We start from the raw sequence: 20,651 nt of genomic DNA on the forward strand, positions 1-20,651 counted from the left end.
TGGTTTGAATCATATTTGTCTAATAGATTACAATTTGTTCATGTAAATGGGGAATCTTCTTCACAGACTAAAGTTAATTATGGAGTTCCTCAAGGTTCTGTGCTAGGACCAATTTTATTCACTTTATGATGATGAAATGCACTGAACTAGTACCGTGTGAGCTGACTGAAAACGACCATAGGACACCCGTAGTATCACTTTAGCACAACTTTGACACCAATGTCTTGGTGATGGTGCTATTCCGCAGAGCACTGTTCCTTCACGTTTAATCCTGAATAGCAACTCGGGGCATGTTTTGAAGCATCACAGTAGCTTCTTGATCGATCTTCGTCAATATTGAACAAACTTGACATATGTAGTAGATACGGCCCTCATTGGCACCAGATTTGAAATCGGGATCCAATTTTTGAACTGTTCAAAAATATAATCCCGATTCTCGAAATCATTGATAGTACGTGGTAACCGTGGGGTGTGCATATTCTTAATGGCGTCAATCATGTTTAAACTTCTTTAAACTGTATTTGTAATGACTACGGCTTGAAACTTGGGTAAAAATTTGAAGCCGAAGCAGCGTTTGTTCTGGTTTTTGATCATGTCTGGTCAAGGATGCAGCTGCTTTCTTTCATTTTTGTGCGGGTTGCCAGGTCTGCACTTTATAAAACAGCCTGTTCCCAGGTCAGCACTTTATAAGGCGGCCTGTCAGGAGACAAGTCGGAATTAGCAGTTTCCTCCTGTTTTGCACTTTTTTGGAACGTCTGTGATCGTAGTAAAATGGCCGCCTGTGACAGCTTAAAGCAGATAACCCGTAAGTTGGAGAGGAAATGGCGTCTCACTAATTTAGAAGATCTTCACTTAGCCTGGAAAAAGAGTCTGTTGCTCTAAAAAAAAAGCCCTCCGTAAAGCTAGGCATCTTACTACTCATCACTAATTGAAGAAAATAAGAGCCCCAGGTTTCTTTTCCGCACTGTAGCCAGGCTGACAAAGAGTCAGAGCTCTATTGAGCCGAGTATTCCTTTAACTTTAACTAGTAATGACTTCATGACTTTCTTTGCTAATAAAATTTTAACTATTAGAGAAAAAATTACTCATAACCATCCCAAAGACGTATCGTTATCTTTGGCTGCTTTCAGTGATGCCGGTATTTGGTTAGACTCTTTCTCTCCGATTGTTCTGTCTGAGTTATTTTCATTAGTTACTTCTTCCAAACCATCAACATGTCTATTAGACCCCATTCCTACCAGGCTGCTCAAGGAAGCCCTACCATTAATTAATGCTTCGATCTTAAATATGATCATCTATCTTTATTAGTTGGCTATGTACCACATGCTTTTAAGGTGGCAGTAATTAAACCATTACTTAAAAAGCCATCACTTGACCCAGCTATCTTAGCTAATTATAGGCCAATCTCCACCTTCCTTTCTCTCAAAAGTTCTTGAAAGGGTAGTTGTAAAACAGCTAACTGATCATCTTCAGAAGAATGGTCTACAACCCCTGGCAAAAATTATGGAATCACGAGCCTCGGAGGATGTTCATTCAGTTGTTTAATTTTGTAGAAAAAAAGCAGATCACAGACATGACACAAAACTAAAGTCATTTCAAATGGCAACTTTCTGGCTTTAAGAAACACTATAAGAAATCAGAAAAAAAACGGTTGGCAGTAACGGTTACTTTTTTAGACCAAGCAGAGGGAAAAAAATATGGAATCACTCAATTCTGAGGAAAAAATTATGGAATCATGAAAAACAAAAGAACGCTCCAAACATCACTAGTATTTTGTTGCACCACCTCTGGCTTTTATAACAGCTTGCAGTCTCTGAGGCATGGACTTAATGAGTGACAAACAGTACTCTTCATCAATCTGGCTCCAACTTTCTCTGATTGCTGTTGCCAGATCAGCTTTGCAGGTTGGAGCCTTGTCATGGACCATTTTCTTCAACTTCCACCAAAGATTTTCAATTGGATTAAGATCCGGACTATTTGCAGGCCATGACATTGACCCTATGTGTTTTGCAAGGAATGTTTTCACAGTTTTTGCTCTATGGCAAGATGCATTATCATCTTGAAAAATGATTTCATCATCCCCAAACATCCTTTCAATTGATGGGATAAGAAAAGTGTCCAAAATATCAACGTAAACTTTGCATTTATTGATGATGTAATGACAGCCATCTCCCCAGTGCCTTTACCTGACATGCAGCCCCATATCATCAATGACTGTGGAAATTACATGTTCTCTTCAGGCAGTCATCTTTATAAATCTCATTGGAACGGCACCAAACAAAAGTTCCAGCATCATCACCTTGCCCAATGCAGATTCGAGATTCATCACTGAATATGACTTTCATCCAGTCATCCACAGTCCACGATTGCTTTTCCTTAGCCCATTGTAACTTGTTTTTTCTGTTTAGGTGTTAATGATGGCTTTCGTTTAGCTTTTCTGTATGTAAATCCATTTCCTTTGTTATGTGTCGGACGCAGCTCGGAGAACCGACCAGCGTTTGAAGGACCCAGTATGAAATAAGCAGAGCACGGTACAAAGGCTAACTGAATTTAATACATAACAGTGATACAAAAAAAAAGAGTGCGGTCTGGCGTGGTGCGCTCCCAGCAGCGCTAACGGTCCGGAGCCAGAAGCGTTCGGACCCAAGGACCCCGCCGACACCCCCCAGGTGGCCGCAACAAACCGAGTCTGTGAAAGAAGGAACCATTATGTGAGTCCACACTCTACACACAGAGAGACACTAAAGGTGTACAAACAGCAAACACTTCCTGGCTTAATTACTAATCAGCTTCCCAACCTGCAGGCATGGAACATCCAGTTCACAAAACTCCACTGCAGTGGAAGCCGATACATGACTAACATACAGCTCAATAAAAAGGTGTGAGGGACACCACATTTACTGACTGTATAAAGTTAGTCACAAAATCTAACGTACCTCAGGAAGTGTGCTGACGAGCGTGAGACCTCACCCCCTCCTCTTTCACAGACCGTGCATCAAACCCTGGACGTTCTCTGCATCCACTGATGATGAGATGGCTCCCGAGACGACGATCTCACCCGTCTGGTCACAAGGTCGGGTCTCTGGCAAAACACACTGTATACTCCAGTCTTAAATGCCACCATGTTCCAATCCATATAGATGCACCACAGCTGTGAGTCCTGACGAGCCGCAGGTGATCAGGGTGAGGTCCTGATAACCTCAGCAACACAGCCACTCAGTCCCAAATGCAAGCCACCTGGAAGGAAAAACAAAAGACAGAAACAAAAAGGCAGCCAGGCCCCCCAGCCATACAACATTTAGGCGGTTTCTTACAGTTCGGTCACAGACGTTGACTCCAGTTTCCTCCCATTCTTCCTCATTTGTTTTGTTGTGCATTTTTGAGACATATTGCTTTAAGTTTTCTGTCTTGATGCTTTGATGTCTTCCTTGGTCTACCAGTATGTTTGCCTTTAACAACCTTCCCATGTTGTTTGTATTTGGTCCAGAGTTTAGACACATGACTGTGAACAACATCTTTTGCAACATTGCGTGATGATTTACCCTCTTTTAAGAGTTTGATAATCCTCTCCTTTGTTTCAATTGACATCTCTCGTGTTGGAGCCATGATTCATGTCAGTCCACTTGGTGCAACAGCTCTCCAAGGTGTGATCACTCCTTTTTAGATGCAGACTGAGCAGATCTGATTTGATGCAGGTGTTAGTTTTGGGGATGAAAATTTACAGGGTGATTCCATAATTTTTCCTCAGAATTGATTCCATTTTTTTTCCCTCTGCTTGGTCTAAAAAAGTAACCGTTACTGACTGCCACAATTTTTTTTCCTGATTTCTTATAGTGTTTCTTAAAGCCAGAAAGTTGCCATTTGAAATGACTTTAGTTTTGTGTCATGTCTGTGATGCTTTTTTTCTACAAAATTAAACAACTGAATGAACATCCTCCGAGGCCGCTGATTATTTTGCCAGGGGTTGTATTTGAAGAGTTTCAGTCAGGTTTTAGAATTCATCATAGTACAGTAACAGCATTAGTGAAGGTTACAAATGATCTTATGGCCTCAGACAGTGGACTCATCTCTGTGCTTGTCCTGTTAGACCTCAGTGCTGCTTTTTATACTGTTGACCATAAAATTTATTACAGAGATTAGAGCATGCCATAGGTATTAAAGGCACTGCGCTGCGGTGGTTTGAATCATATTTATCTAATAGATTACAATTTGTTCATGTAAATGGGGAGTCTTCTTCACAGACTAAGGTTAATTATGGAGTTCCACAAGGTTCTGTGCTAGGACCAATTTTATTCACTTTATACATGCTTCCCTTAGGCAGGTTATTAGAAAGCATTGCTTAAATTTTCATTACGCAGATGATACCCAGCTTTATCTATCCATGAAGCCAGAGGACACACACAATTAGTTAAACTGCAGGAATGTCTTACAGCATAAGACATGGATGACCTCTAATTCCTGCTTTTAAATTCAGATAAAACTGAAGTTATTGTACTTGGCCCCACAATCTTAGAAACATGGTGTCTAACCAGATCCTTGCTCTGGATGGCATTACCCTGACCTCTAGTAATACTGTGAGAAATCTTGGAGTCATTTTTGATCAGGATATGTCCTTCAATGCGCATATTAAGCAAATATGTAGGACTGCTTTTTTGCATTTGCGCAATATCTCTAAAATTAGAAGGTCTTGTCTCAGAGTGATTCATGCATTTATTTCCTCTAGGCTGAACATTGTAATTCATTATTATCAGGTTGTCCTAAAAGTTCCCTGAAAAGCCTTCAGTTAATTCAAAATGCTGCAGCTAGAGTACTGACGGGGACTAGAAGGAGAGAGCATATTTCACCCATATTGGCCTCTCTTCATTGGCTTCCTGTTATTCTACAATAGAATTAAAATTCTTCTTCTTACTTATAAGGTTTTGAATAATCAGGTCCCATCTTATCTTAGGGACCTCATAGTACCATATCACCCCAATAGAGCGCTGTCGCTCTCAGACTGCAGGCTTACTTGTAGTTCCTAGGGTTTTTAAGAGTAGAATGGGAGGCAGAGCATTCAGCTTTCTGGCTCCTCTCCTCTGGAACCAGCTCCAATTCGGATCAGGGAGACAGACACCCTCTCTACTTTTAAGATTAGGCTTAAAACTTTCGTTTTTGCTAAAGCTTATAGTTAGGGCTGGATCAGGTAGACCCGAACCATCCCTTAGTTATGCTGCTATAGACTTAGACTGCTGGGGGTTCCCATGATGCACTGAGTGTTTCTTTCTCTTTTGCTCTGTATGCACCACTCTGCATTTAATCATTAGTGATTGATCTCTGCTCCCCTCCACAGCATGTCTTTTCCTGGTTCTCTCCCTCAGCCCCAACCAGTCCCAGCAGAAGACTGCCCCTCCCTGATCCTGGTTCTGCTGGAGGTTTCTTCCTGTTAAAAGGGAGTTTTTCCTTCCCACTGTTGCCAAGTGCTTGCTCACAGGGGGTCGTTTGACCGTTGGGGTTTTTTCTGTAATTATTGTATGGCTTTTGCCTTACAATATGAAGCACCTTGGGGCAACTGTTTGTTGTGATTTGGCGCTATATAAATAAAATTGATTTGATTTGATTTGACATCATGACGCACAAAGATGTTACGAGCTCCAAGGGAATGCAAGCAATTTCCAAAGAATGTCAAAATTTGTGGCAGAAAAAAATTATTTTTGAAAATCTTGAAAATCCCATGATGATCATGAACACCCTCCTGAACCTTCTAAGGTTGTCTAAGGTAAGGACAAGGTTTCAAACTATGACTTTCCGGGATGTATGTCTGTGAGAGTGACAAGGTCTTTTAGAGACTTGATTTCTAAGTGAATTAGTATGAAGTCAAGTCTGGGAGCATGCACCTGTGCCATGAGTTGCTGCATTCACCATACTATGGTACCGCCCTGGTCCTGGATGTCATTCACCTGTGCAGACAACCAGCCCATTGCCACCGCTCAATAGTAACCATCTCTCTGCTGCTGCCGGGTAAAACATGGATGTGGCCTTGGCCTTATCCATTTGCTGGGGTTCTCGATACTGAGACACCTGTGTGCTGGATCATGCACAGAGAAAGGCGCCACATGGCCAAACACCGTCACCATGCAAGTAATACTCCTTTTATGAGTCTCTGCAAATAACCGCTTGTTTGATGAGACTACTTTCACAATGTAAATCTTCTTACCAGGAATTTCGATAACAGTGGAATTATATGTGATCATATTCGCTTTTGTTCATGTTCTGTGATTGTTATTCTAAATTTAATTTCATTTTAGTTTAACCTTTATTTAACCAGGTTAGTCCCATTGAGATCAAGATCTCTTTTGCAAGGGAGACCTGGACCGATATAAAGTTTCCAATTCACCTAACCTGCATGTCTTTAAATGTGGGAGGAAACCGGAGCACCCGGAGGAAACCCACGCAACACGGGGAGAACATGCAAACTCCACACAGAAAGGCCACAAGTGTGACTCAAACCCTTGACCTTCTTGCTGTGAGGCAACAGTGCTTACCACTAAGCCACCGTGCTGCCATGTCTGCTGATGTCTTGATTATAACTCCAGCCTTTAAATTAGCTAAATATCAGGTTTTTTGTATCATTGTCCAAAGCCGTCATAGTAATTCTGTCATCCTGAAGCTGCTTTTGTGAACATTTGTTGATCAAAATCACTTACACATGGTGTCTTAGACTTTTTTTTTTTTTGTCCACCAGTGTGTCAAACAGCCTATGGCTGTTGGAGAGGCGAAGTGACATTGCCGCCTAGCAGACGGATTTGCACACAGTTGGCCTGTGTGTTTCACAAAAGAGGCTGGAAGTTTGTGTCTATTCTCTGCTTCTCACCCTTAGGGCAGACCGCTCAGCGATGTACAGTGGGATTAGCTGGCTCATCGTCTCCTCTTAAGAGCTGGAAAAAGAAAACAAACTTCTGTCGTGTAGAGCTTTACTGTGGGGACTTGCCACGCACACCTCACAGTAGGAGGTCCTTCACTACGATGTATGAATTATCACTCTTCCGCCGCCGTACCGCTCCTTGTCCTCCAGCCAGTGTTTTTCTGGTTTTTCTGCCTAATAATTGAACTCCTTTTTGCTTCTTCCCAGTACTGGAGCTGCTTCAGTAACTGATACGTGTGGAGGCGAACCTCCCTGGGAATCTTATATTCTTCAATTCTGTATCTTGCTCTCTGAACTCATGCTAGAAACTACTCACTGAACAGCATATGTCTCCTTCCATTGTTTAGGGCCCCATTTGGTTAACGATGGCACTGATGTCATGTCATTATCCTCTCTCTGGTCTTGTTTGCTGGCCCCCAGCCTCCTTTACCTTCTACTCTCTAGGGGCCAGAGTTATCAAGTGGCAACTCTGAACATGAAAGAAAGATTCTTTCTGTATCATGTGGCCACCAGGGCTGAGATGGTTCCACTAGTGTTGTGGCTGTGGGTTAGTTGTGAAGCCAGTGGCCAAGTCAGCCAGCCTGTACTGCCCCCATCAGGATTAATAGAGGAGCTGCAGGGCCAAGACACAGTTTGGAGAATTAGTGACAAGTGAGCCTTGGACCAGGAAGCAAAGTTGCATTTTGGACGCATGTGACACAGTTGGTCTTTATCACCAGCACTGCTCCACTGGAGTATTTGATAGACAAAACAAGAGTAGGTGTTTGATTTATCAACAATACCAACAGGATGTATTCTTGAGGACAGCTTGAAGCCTGTCACTCAACCCACGAGATAATGTAGAAGTGTTAATGTCAAGTGTCACTCGATGTTTAACACTCGAAGCATGTTCTCCCTTTAACAAAGCATTAGCGATACCCTCCTCCATAGCCTGTCTTTTTAAGATACAGAGAGGCAAACTGTCAGCGGTGATAAGACGCATGATAATGGATAAGGGCTCAGGAGGGTATGATGTAACTGCACTGTGTGCCCCCACACCGCACACACTCGGAGTACAATTTGAGATAATCTGGCGGACAGTGAGTAGGCTAATGGTGGAGGATCTGTCTCACACACTTGCATGTCCCAGAGGAAACTGCATTCAGTGGAAAAGAGTGTGACCTATGACCCGTGGTGATGAAAGAACGCTGTTGACAGATATAGTATACCTGTGAGAGTTTTTGTGTGTGTCTATTTGGTCTGTCTCTCGGTGGGTCTGGATTGCAGTCTTGTCCAAGTCATACATTTTCTAGCAGTAATATTGTAATTCATTGTACTGGTACAGGCATCAACACTAACTCTTAGCTAAACATATATTCAAGTTTGTGAATTGTGTGTAGAGACACACATTTTAGGCGGGGGCACACATTGCACACCCACACAATGCATTCAGTGTACTATCTCTCCCACACTGGTACATTTTCTTCCAGGGGAAGGAGGGGCAGATGGGTAGCAGTGCTCTGAGTGAAACCGGAGCTTCGAGAGGAATGCAGGGGGCGTTTTCAGAGGACCGGAGTGGAGTTGGGGAGTAGGTTGGGGGGGTGATTTAAGGGGGGTAGGATGGGTGATTAGGGGGTGACAGCTGTGAGTGCTGACCCCTCTATAATGACAAATCATCTGGCAGGTGTGTGGCTCTGCACCCTCCCTTTAGCCCCCCGTCTTTCCCAGGCGAGGAATCCTCAACGGCTGTTAGAGCTGAGCGCTAAAGGAAGACTTCCGGACATCCAGACTGCCGTCCAGTAGGCCTTTCAGAAATATGGTCAGCCTCTGTTTGGTCGGAACTTGCCCTGTCTGTGTCAGCTGCTTCCTTTATGCACTCAACACGCCAATTTAAGCTGCTTCGCTTTAATAAACATAGTTAATGAGGCATCAGTTCTTGGAACTGTCTCAGGTAAGGTGGAGTTTATTGATTTATCTTTTAGATGTCATTTTTCCTTCTCGTGTTGACTCATTGCGGCTCTGACAGTCAGCCTGCATTTTTTGGCTCATGAATCATGCTGACAACAGACAGGTGGAAAACCATCACGTCCTTTGTGCTGTAAAAAAAAAAAAAATTGCACAGTTGCTGGCCCTGGATTAGCAAAGATGCCCTGAAAGCAGATTGATGCCAAATTCTGAGGCCTGGTCTCCAATTAGGGTTGAAACCTCGAAGTTATGGAACAGAGGAAAAAGTGCAAGAATAGCTAGAATCCAAAATTTATGTATTCTTTCAGAAAAATTTAACTTCTACTGGTGCATCACTATGCAGGTTTCCATTATACTCCACATTGCAGAAATTGAAAATACACTAAATATAAATGTAGATTCCAGGAGGGGGGCTGAAATATTGCAAAAAAAAAAAGAAGAAAAAAAAGCTTTTACAGTCACTGGTCTTTTGGGTGATTTGGAAAAGCCATAATTCACAAAAGTGTAATGGAAAATACTTTTTCTGCAGTTATTGGTCACATGATGTGCAGAAAGGGTCACATGACAGTGTAAAATACTTTTTGTGGTATATGTGGACGAAGTAGGAGATAGAGAACTTGTTATAAGAGATGATCTTACGGAAATATATGACTAGAAAAAACGCCAAAATGGCCATATTTAGCAGGACATGTCCATCCGGAGCCATGACTATTGGAATTGCAGTTCTTGTGAGATCCTTACTGGAATGGCCGCTATATTGTGAGAGGACAAAGCCCAGCACTCACATTCTAAACCTCAGTGGAAACACTGTCATTTTGCTACAGTGTTTTGTCGATATTTTAGAAATACCGCTTAACTTTTTCACAAATCTGTAATGGAAACCCAGCTACAGTTAGTGTTCCACAAAAGGGGCCTTTGTGAACACGCTGTGTGTCATACACATGGTTGTAAAATTGTGTTAAAGTAGCCAAACCACATACAGTATGTCTAAAGTGAGTGTTCTTGAACACTCCAAATGCTCTCATTTGTCAGCTCTGTTGATTAAGTATCTCTTTGCTGAAATATCCACTGAAGCATTACAGGCTCTTTTCTTTTCCATTAAGCATTGGGCTTCCATGGCTCTTCTTAATCCAATTCCAGTCAACACATTGAGTCTAGATGAGGGCCCCAAAGCAGCCCCCATCTCCATCTGATATCTGCTACAGGCCGTTTTCCCTTCTGGAGTCTCGGCCCCACAGCTATTTCCCTAAAGAACCTAAACACCGCCTGTTCCCCTGCAGCATCGCTGATCCAAACACGCAGAGGAGCCACACATTCTCGGATGGAAATCAAGCGGAACCCGCCAGAACATTTCCCCACTTATCTTTTCACTTTGAATTAGACATGGGGTTCTGCGGTGTTTTCCAGACAGCAGGAGCGGGGAATACTTTCAGGGTGTATTCAGGAAAATCTCTGACCATTAGCAATAGCAGAAGATGTTGCACGTGTACTAGAGCTCCAGATCCAAGTGGAAAAATGTAGTTGGCGCTGAATAGCTATGAATCAACTGGACACAGGTCTTGGAAACGCATGAATGTCAGCGAAGAGTGTAATTTCAACATTATTGCAGTAGGTTCATCTGTTCTGCTTTGAGAAGAGTTCTGACATGCTTGTGAAATCAGCGCCCCCACCTCATCTCCACCCTGCTAATACGCTACTGCTTTCCCATCAATATTACAGTTCCCATCATTTATGTTGACATGAGTTATTAAGGATTGTTTTGTTTGTCGACACAATATTGTTCCTTTGCATGCATCTACAAATGGAAAACCCCTGTAATATTCCCCAGTGGCACCAACAGTCTGACGTGCACACTGTCAGTGTGTCATTTACTTGTCTTCATCGCCTACACTAGTCCTTTCTCGCTCCCCCAAAGCGACATAATGGGCTTCTCCAAAGTGACCCATATTTACTCAATAATACAAGTCTTTGAAAAGACCCGTATCAAGTTGCAGCTAATGCTCTAGTGAGGCCTGGAGACTGAAAGATGTTTCCGGCCAAAAAGGCTTAGATTTCAGGGGCCTGTGAACAAAAGACAGTCCAGTCCGCAAAGAGAAAGGACAGTGATGTAGGAAGGTGTGTGGTGTGAAAGAAGGAGATAAAAAAAAAAACATATGGGCAGTGCACCGTAAGATTGTCTGCAGTTGATATGCGATATGCTTTCGGACATCGGGGATCATCTGTGGCTAACCACGAAGGACATATAATGTTACTTGTTACCAGTTATTGTAAAGTTAGAAAATAAGAAACTACCTACAACAACAAAAGAATAAAAACTGTCTTTGCATCAATTAATATAGTTTGCAACACTTCTTGTCTTCTAAGGATGCTTTCACACCAACCCTATTCATTTGAAGTGTTGACCTTTTCAGTTTGGTTTGAGAGGGGTGGAAGCTGAGAACGTCTGGGCCAGACAACAGATTTTTGGGATGTCTAAGAGAGGTAGCCTCAGCCCAGTTTGTTTACAGTGTGAAAGCATTTTGTGGATTATTAGGAGCATTACAGTAGTGTTCAGAATAATAGTATTGCTATGTGACTAAAGATTAATCCAGGTTTTGAGTATATTTCTTATTGTTACATGGGAAACAAGGTACCAGTAGATTCAGTAGATTTTCACAAATCCAACAAGACCAAGCATTCATGATATGCACACTCTTAAGGCTATGAAACTGGGCCATTAGTAAAAAAAAAAAGTAGAAAAGGGGGTGTTCACAATAATAGTAGTGTGGCATTCAGTCAGTGAGTTCATCAATTTTGTGGAACAAACAGGTGTGAATCAGGTGTCCCCTATGTAAGGATGAAGCCACCACCTGTTGAACATGCTTTTCTCTTTGAAAGCCTGAGGAAAATGGGACGTTCAAGACATTGTTCAGAAGAACAGCGTAGCTTGATTAAAAAGTTGATTGGAGAGGGGAAAACTTATACGCAGGTGCAAAAAATTATAGGCTGTTCATCTACATTGATCTCCAATGTTTTAAAATGGACAAAAAACCAGAGATGCATGGAAGAAAACGGAAAACACCCATCAAAATGGATAGAAGAATAACCAGAATGGCAAAGGCTCACCCATTGATCAGCTCCAGGATGATCAAAGACAGTCTGGAGTTACCTGAAAGTGCTGTGACAGTTAGAAGACGCCTGTGTGAAGCTAATTTATTTGCAAGAATCCTCCTCAAAGTCCCTCTGTTAAATAAAAGACATGTGCAGAAGAGGTTACAATTTGCCAAAGAACACATCAACTGGCCTAAAGAGAAATGGAGGAATATTTTGTGGACTGATGAGAGTAAAATTGTTCTTTTTGGGTCCAAGGGCCGCAGACAGTTTGTGAGACGACCCCCAAACTCTGAATTCAAGCCACAGTTCACAGTGAACACAGTGAAGAATGGTGGTGCAAGCATCATGATATGGGCATGTTTCTCCTACTATGGTGTCGGGCCTATATATCGCATACCAGGTATCATGGATCAGTTTGGATATGTCAGAATACTTGAAGAGGTCATGTTGCCTTATGCTGAAGAGGCCATGCCCTTGAAATGGGTGTTTCAACAAGACAATGACCCCAAGCACACTAGTAAACCAGCAAAATCTTGGTTCCAAACCAACAAAATTAATGCCTCGCATATGTGAAGAAAACATTAAAAACTGTGGTTATACAATTATAACCACATTCCTGTGATTCCTGTGAATCACTACTAGTTTAGTGATTCACAGGATTGCTAAAAAAGCAGTTTGAACATAATAGGTTTGAGTTTGTAGCGTCAACAGCAGATGCTACTATTATTGTGAACACCCCCTTTTCTACTTTTTTTACTAATAGCCCAATTTCATAGCCTTAAGCGTGTGCATATCATGAATGCTTGGTCTTGTTGGATTTGTGAGAATCTACTGAATCTACTGGTACCTTGTTTCCCATGTAACAATAAGAAATATACTCAAAACCTGGATTAATCTTTTTAGTCACATAGCACTACTATTATTCTGAACACTACTGTAGGTGCATTAATGCAATAATGCATTAAGATTGCACTGTTCTCCTTCTTTCCTGTCAGTGGCAACACAATTTTTGCATTGCAGGGTTGTTCACTTGGTAAATTGTTAGGCATTTTGGGTAGTGCATGTAAAGTTGTTGGTGGTAGCAATATAAATATAATACCATTACAATGGAAACAAAACGTCAAAGATTCTGCCTTTGTGTCTACTGATTCAGACTGGTGATCAGTTGCAACTGCAGGCTGGAGAAGGTGACGGGGTGAGGACAACAGAACGTGCACATCTGTAAACATTTTTGGTGTGCTTGCGTTATTGCAATGTGAAAGCAAGTTTGAAAAAATCTGTGTACAGGCTTTGGATGGAACTTTCAGGTGTGAAAACATTTGAAGTTAAAAACCAGTTAATGCAGATCTGTGCGCATGCATTGGTGCCACACATCGCTGCATCCACCACACTGGGAAAGCGCCTGAAAAGCAGTCACCTAGACAGACCCTGGTCCATCCCACCTATCTAAAGTAGCCTTCTGCCTGCTGTAGCCAGATCCAACACAGGCGCCTCTTTGGCCTTTTCCAGTTGCTGGTATCCTGAACACAGAGGCACCTACAAGCTGGATCATGCACAGAGAAATGTGTCACATGGCCAAAAAATCATGTGATGATCCCTCAAAATGCAAGTGATAGTCCTCATCTAAGTCTCCAAAAGTAACCATTTATTTACGGAACAGTGATTCTAGTGGTACCCAAAGATCCTCTAAAGAGGCCTCGTACCAAAGACGCATTTGTCCTTTTCACTGGTTAGCATCACCAGACATCTCTGTCCAGAGCAGAGATGTTGCTAATTAATGCTGAGTATTAAACTGGTCTGAGATGCACTTCTTTGAATGAGCTATAATGTATTAATATCAAACCTATCAGCAAGATGTTACTGGAACACATGCATGATACGCATTGTGGTGGAATGATACACTAGCTTCACAATCCAATACATAAATACATCAGTGTTTACATTTATTATGCAGAAAGTAATCTGGGCCAAATGATAAACTTAAAAAATTAAATATTCTGAAGTATAAACTGTAATTTGTGATGTTGTTCATTCAATTTGTGCCGCTTATCCGGGTCGTTGTGGTAGTAGACCGAGCAGCTTATCCCACACTTATCTATCCTTGGCCAAGTCCTCTACCTTTTCTTGGTGGATCCTGAGGCATTCCCAAGACAGCTGGGAAATATAATCCTTCCACTGTGTTCTGGGTCTTTCCGGGAGCCTCCTCGCAGTTGGATGCACTTGGAAGACCTCCTTAAGTAGATAAGGGGCATCCTCATCAGAGGCCTGAACCATTTCAGCTGGCTCCTTTAGCTCCAATGAAGCATCAGCTCTACTCAAATTCCCTCCCAGATATTTCAGCTTCTCACCCTGACTGTGACTGTAAATCCCAGATACTGAATGGAGGAGTTTGATTTCCGCCTGTTGTATTCACAACCTTGTTCTTTCGGCCATTACCCAAAGTTCATGGCCATTGATGAGAAAAGCAATGTAAGTTGACTGAAGAGCCTCGTCTTCTGGCTCAGCTCTTTCTTCACCACGAAGGTCTAGGAAAGCGTCTGCAGCACTAGTCTCTGTTGATGCCACGCTCCATCTTACCTCCACTCATGAACAGGACCCTGAGATACATGTACTCCACCACTTGGGGCAGAAATGCTTTCCTGACCCAAACGGGACACCCTTTTCCGACAGAGGTCCATGGTCTCGGATTTAGAGGTGCTGATCCTTATCCCAGTCACTTCACACTTGGCCTCAAACCTACCCAGTACACGTTGGAGGTCACTGTCTGATGAAGCCAAAGATTGGTGACAAGGAGCAGCCTGGGGAGATTCCAACTCCCACTAGGAACTATTCTAATGTGATGCCAAGAATGTGGACACACAGCTTCTACTCCGGTCATATAGAGACTGGATCGCATGTTGCAACGGCTCCAGTATCCCAGATTCCCGGAACGCCCCCACCACCACCCCAATCAGGCTGCCTTTATATTTGTCTTTTCTTTTGTGTACTTTATAAATCATTTATAATTCTTTTGCAAGAGATCACATTTCTTTCAAAAAGCAATGCAATGTGTCTTTCCATCCCTTGTACGTAAATAAATTTTCAATTTTCTCGATCTTGGCTGACTGAGGAGGCAGTTTATAACCTTACCTCCAAACAGGCTCTAAGGGTGATAGAGACATTTTAACTTCACTTTTCAATAAAAGTCTCATCATCCACCTCCATATGTGTTTATACTATAGCATTAGAGAACACACTCTACATCTGTTTCAGATGAGTCTCGCATTTTCTGGTTCATATCTTGATCTGCATCTCCTTAGATTGAAAGCGACGTGAAAATCCATGCAGGTTTCGTGTGCAACTTTACATCACCTTCTTAATGCACTTCACGCATTTGCACGTGTCATCAGGTGTCAGCTTATTTTTGATATATCAGCGTTGTCAAGTTCAGTCATGCAAGGAGTCGCGTTTCTGCAGCTTTCAGTCACAGCGTATACGTCTGTGCACGCAGCCGGATTTTATAGGATGTTGTGCGTTGAGCCGCTGAGTTAATGGAGCAGAACTGAACTAACCTCGAGTGTTTAGGGTGAGCAGAGGGCAGACGGGGTTGGTTTAAGAGAAGAGGGTTTGTGATGATGATACCCAAAGGTGATTTCACCTCATATCCTCCCTCTTTTTTTTTTTTTTTTTTTTTTCTGACTTTCATCCCCCCACCTACACTTTTCAAACCCCCCTGACACGTCTCGTTTTGCTCTTTCTCTCTCCTCAGGGGCAAGCAGGTATAAAGTTACACAGAGCTCTCAGCTTTCTTGGAAGGAATGACCACATGAGTAGCTTGGGGATTAGATTAGCAGGAAGAGCAGACTTGGCCAGGCTGTAAATAGCCCACTTTTTTCACCATTAAAAAGGCCCCAGTACAATATAATCAATAGATAGCACTCATCTGATGCAGGAAGCCATATGAGAAGACCTCCCTCAAGTGCTCTGAAGGACAGGCTACAGCAGCTTGGGCCTAATGAAGTTATTATTAATCACTAGGCCTCCTGTTTTGAACTTGTGCGTCGTTTCTCTAGTGGCTGATGAGTGGTCTTTGTGTGTAAGACCTGACTGACGTTTCTCATTCCTCTCCTCACTTTCACCTCCCACTGGAGGACTCCACAAGGTCATCGCATGCTGTGTTCCTCGCCGTTTGACTTCCTGCGTTCACGTCACAGACACGTTAGCGAGTGTGTTTCAGCTTTATTATCAGAGAGGAGGTTTTATTACAACCAAAGCGCCTCATACAATCATAAAACACAAAAGCAAAATATGAGTGAGTGAGTATGTGAAGCTCCACCAACACCCTCTTCAGCTCTCACTCACTCTCTCTCACAGTCTCTCTGAGCTTCCACACAGGTGTTTGGTTTCCCAGTAAAGCCGCTTGAATGGGGGCAAAAATCACAGAGAGCTGTCTGTGCTCTTGTTTCTCATGTTACTTTGAAGATTTTTTTGGCCCACGGGAAGAGAGGCCGTGTGAGGACTTTGTACCCTCTTTTGCCAGAACTATGAATTTTGCAGCGGTAGTACAAATTCTGATCAGCAAGGCTATGTGATGTCTCAGCTGTTGTGGATGTTAATTAATTGAGGTCTGCAGGGATTTAAAAAAAAAACAAACAAACCTCAAACTATACAAAGTTTGGCTGGATGATTATTGCCCATACCCTACACCGTCTGTCTACTGGGCATAAATGCTGTCTTTTGGTGGAAAATCAGTAGGCTTGGGGTCGCCCCATCTACTGCACATATGTTTGGTGACAATCAGGAAATCAGGAAAGAAGTTAATGCGCTCACAAAATTTATTTTTCTTATAAACCATGATCCAGTGGCCCTGACCTTTTGATCTTTTGACCCCAGAGACAATAGGCTTCATAGGGTTACTATAAATAATACATATAGCAAGTTTGGTGACATTCGGCAGCTAAAATAATCTTGTTTACAAGTGAAATGCTGACTCCCCACACTTTAGTGACATCTATCACAGTGGCTGTGCTGTGAGGAAAAAACAAACAAAAAACCCTAATTTACATCTCACTCATATTTGTGTCACTGGATAAATTACAGAGCTAATCTCAAGGTGTTTCACATGCTGCAGTACAATTTAATGCCAAAATGAAGGTCAGAATAATGTGAAATGAGTTAGACCATCATCAACAACAGAACCATCAAATCAGATTTTTCTAAATTACATAAAATCATCTTCTTTTATTTACTGTTATAGAGGTATTGCATATAAATTGTTTTTAATTTTATTGTCTATATATGGTGTACGCACCATTTGAAAGAGGCAATATTGCAGAAAACATTTTAGGTGCACAAACGTGAGATTTCAATGCAAACACTGTGGGCTCCTTGAGGAGATGTTTTGGGCTGAAATATTGGTGGAAAGCTATCAAAACCTTTTTTTTTTTTGTTATCTGCATTGAACCTGCAAGTCTGTGTGACTATTTAGCTTTTTGCTTGATGTATTGGCACTACAGCCTTCACCTCTCCAACAGTGGTGCACTGCTTTTTATCACTGCTGTAAAGAGACAATATTCCCTGCCACTGGCAATCGTAAAACCGTAATCCCAAATTTAACTGAGCCAGTCAGTTAGTGGGTCTGCAGTAGTTCTGATAGCTACAGGTGTGCATCAATGAACCTCATATTTTGGACCATTCAGGCATCTTTAAACATGCACGACTACGTATAACATAAAATAAATACATAGAGGTCGTGGAACTGTGTTTTCCTGGTGGCCAGTAAGGTCACTAATACTTGTGTGAAATAATGTGGACTAAAGGTATACTTTTGAAATGATGTCCCACCTAAGGAACAGAACACATTTATCAATGATGATCTCAAGTATGGCACCACTGTTAAATTGTTGTAATTGAAATACTATAAAAAAAAGTTCAGTGTATACATTTTCTATTTAGATGTACCTGATTTGACAAATGTAACAAACATCTGTCACAAAGCTTATTTACAGTCTTGGCAGTGGTTTATTTACTGTATCAAGGATGCTACAGTGCATCCAGAAAGTATTCACAGCACTTCACTGTTTCTGCATTTTTTTTTTTTTTTAATGTTACAGCATTATTCCAAAATAGATGAAATTCCCATTTTCCCCTCAAAATGCTACACACAATACCCCATAATGACAATGTGAAACAGTTGTTTGTTTGTTTTTGTTTTTTTGCAAATTTATTAAAAAAAAAGAAAGAAAGAAATCATATGTAGATAAATATTGACAGCCTTTGCCGTGAAGCTCACAACTGAACTCAGGTGCATCCTTTTTCCACTGATCATCCTTGAGATGTTTCTGCAGCTTAATTGGAGTCCACCTGGGGTAAATTCAGTTGATTTGGAAAGCCACACACCTGTCTACATATAAGGTCCCACAGTTGACAGTGGATGTCAGAATATAAACCAAGCATGAAGTCAAAGGAATTGTCTGTAGACCTCTGAGACAGAATTGTCTCGAGACACAAATCTGGGAAGGGTACAGAAACATTTCTGCTTCTTTGAAGGTCCGAATGAGCACATTGACCTCCATCATCCATAAATGGAAGTTCAGATCCAGCAGAACTCTTCATAGAGCTGGCCGCCCATCTAAACTGAGTGATTGGGGGAGAAGGGCCTTAGTCAGGGAGGTGACCAAGAACCTAATGATCACTCTGTCAGAGCTCCAGCATTCCTTTGTGGAAAGAAGAGAACCTTCCAGAAGGACAAACATCTCTGCAGCAATCCACCAATCAGGCCTGTATGTAGAGTGGCCAGATGGAAGCCACTCTATAGTAAAAGGCACATGGCAGCCTACCTGGAGTTTGCCAAAAGGCACCTGAAGGACTCTCAGACCATGAGAAACAAAATTCTCTGGTTTGATGAGACAAAGATTGAATTCTTTGGTGTGAATGCCAGGCGTCATGTTTGGAGGAAACCAGATACCATCACTACAATGAAACATGGTGGTGGCAGCATCATGCTGTGGGGATGATTTTCAGCGGCAGGAACTGGGAGACTAGTCAGAATTGAGGGAAAGATGAATGCAGCAATGTACAGAGACATCCTGGGTGAAAACATGCTTCAGAGCGCTCTTGACCTCAGACTGGGGCGACGGTTCATCTTTCAGCAGGACAGTGACCCTTTGCACACATCCAAGATATGAATGTCCTTGAGTGGGCCAGCCAGAGTCCAGACCTGAGTCCGATTGCACATCTCTGGAGAGATCTGAAAATGGCTGTTCACAGATGCTTTATTTTTAATAAATTTGCAAAAGATTCAAACAAACTTTTCTCATGTTATCATTATGGGGTGTTGTGAGTAGAATTTTGAGGGGAAAAATAATTTACTTCATTTTGGAATAGGGCTGGAACATAACGTGGAAAAGTGCAGCGCTGTGAATACTTTCCAGGTGCGCTGCATAGTTTCATTGCAGGAAGCCCTCCGTAAAGCTAGGACATCTTTCTACTCATCACTAATTGAAGAAAATAAGAACAACCCCAGGTTTCTTTTCAGCACTGTAGCCAGGCTGACAAAGAGTCAGAGCTCTATTGAGCTGAGTATTCCATTAACTTTAACTAGTAATGACTTCATGACTTTCTTTGCTAACAAAATTTTAACTATTAGAGAAAAAATTACTCATAACCATCCCAAAGACGTATCGTTATCTTTGGCTGCTTTCAGTGATGCCGGTATTTGGTTAGACTCTTTCTCTCCGATTGTTCTGTCTGAGTTATTTTCATTAGTTACTTCATCCAAACCATCAACATGTTTATTAGACCCCATTCCTACCAGGCTGCTCAAGGAAGCCCTACCATTATTTAATGCTTTGATCTTAAATATGATCAATCTATCTTTGTTAGTTGGCTATGTACCACAGGCTTTTAAGGTGGCAATAATTAAACCATTACTTAAAAAGCCATCACTTGACCCAGCTATCTTAGCTAATTATAGGCCAATCTCCAACCTTCCTTTTCTTTCAAAAATTCTTGAAAGGGTAGTTGTAAAACAGCTAACTGATCATCTGCAGAGGAATGGTCTATTTGAAGAGTTTCAGTCAGGTTTTAGAATTCATCATAGTACAGAAACAGCATTAGTGAAGGTTACAAATGATCTTCTTATGGCCTCGGACAGTGGACTCATCTCTGTGCTTGTTCTGTTAGACCTCAGTGCTGCTTTTGATACTGTTGACCATAAAATTTTATTACAGAGATTAGAGCATGCCATAGGTATTAAAGGCACTGCGCTGCGGTGGTTTGAATCATATTTGTCTAATAGATTACAATTTGTTCATGTAAATGGGGAATCTTCTTCACAGACTAAAGTTAATTATGGAGTTCCTCAAGGTTCTGTGCTAGGACCAATTTTATTCACTTTATACATGCTTCCCTTAGGCAGTATTATTAGACGGTATTGCTTAAATTTTCATTGTTACGCAGATGATACCCAGCTTTATCTATCCATGAAGCCAGAGGACACACACCAATTAGCTAAACTGCAGGATTGTCTTACAGACATAAAGACATGGATGACCTCTAATTTCCTGCTTTTAAACTCAGATAAAACTGAAGTTATTGTACTTGGCCCCACAAATCTTAGAAACATGGTGTCTAACCAGATCCTTACTCTGGATGGCATTACCCTGACCTCTAGTAATACTGTGAGAAATCTTGGAGTCATTTTTGATCAGGATATGTCATTCAAAGCGCATAT

The 20,651-nt window shown here is 41.8% G+C and overlaps 1 protein-coding gene and 1 long non-coding RNA gene across 2 annotated transcripts in view; both read left to right on the plus strand.

The window, feature by feature from the left end:
• LOC117531951 (CDK-activating kinase assembly factor MAT1-like) overlaps window positions 1-20,651 on the plus strand; it is a 117,779-nt gene that overhangs the window by 93,515 nt on the left and 3,613 nt on the right. The window lies entirely within an intron of this gene.
• Window positions 251-19,945, plus strand: LOC117532106. The gene is made up of 3 exons (XR_004566784.1): window positions 251-464; window positions 10,924-10,927; window positions 19,935-19,945. It is a non-coding gene; the product is annotated as an uncharacterized LOC117532106 (long non-coding RNA).

The sequence above is a fragment of the Thalassophryne amazonica genome, chromosome 19, assembly GCF_902500255.1.
Source record: "Thalassophryne amazonica chromosome 19, fThaAma1.1, whole genome shotgun sequence".
NCBI lineage: Eukaryota > Metazoa > Chordata > Actinopteri > Batrachoidiformes > Batrachoididae > Thalassophryne > Thalassophryne amazonica.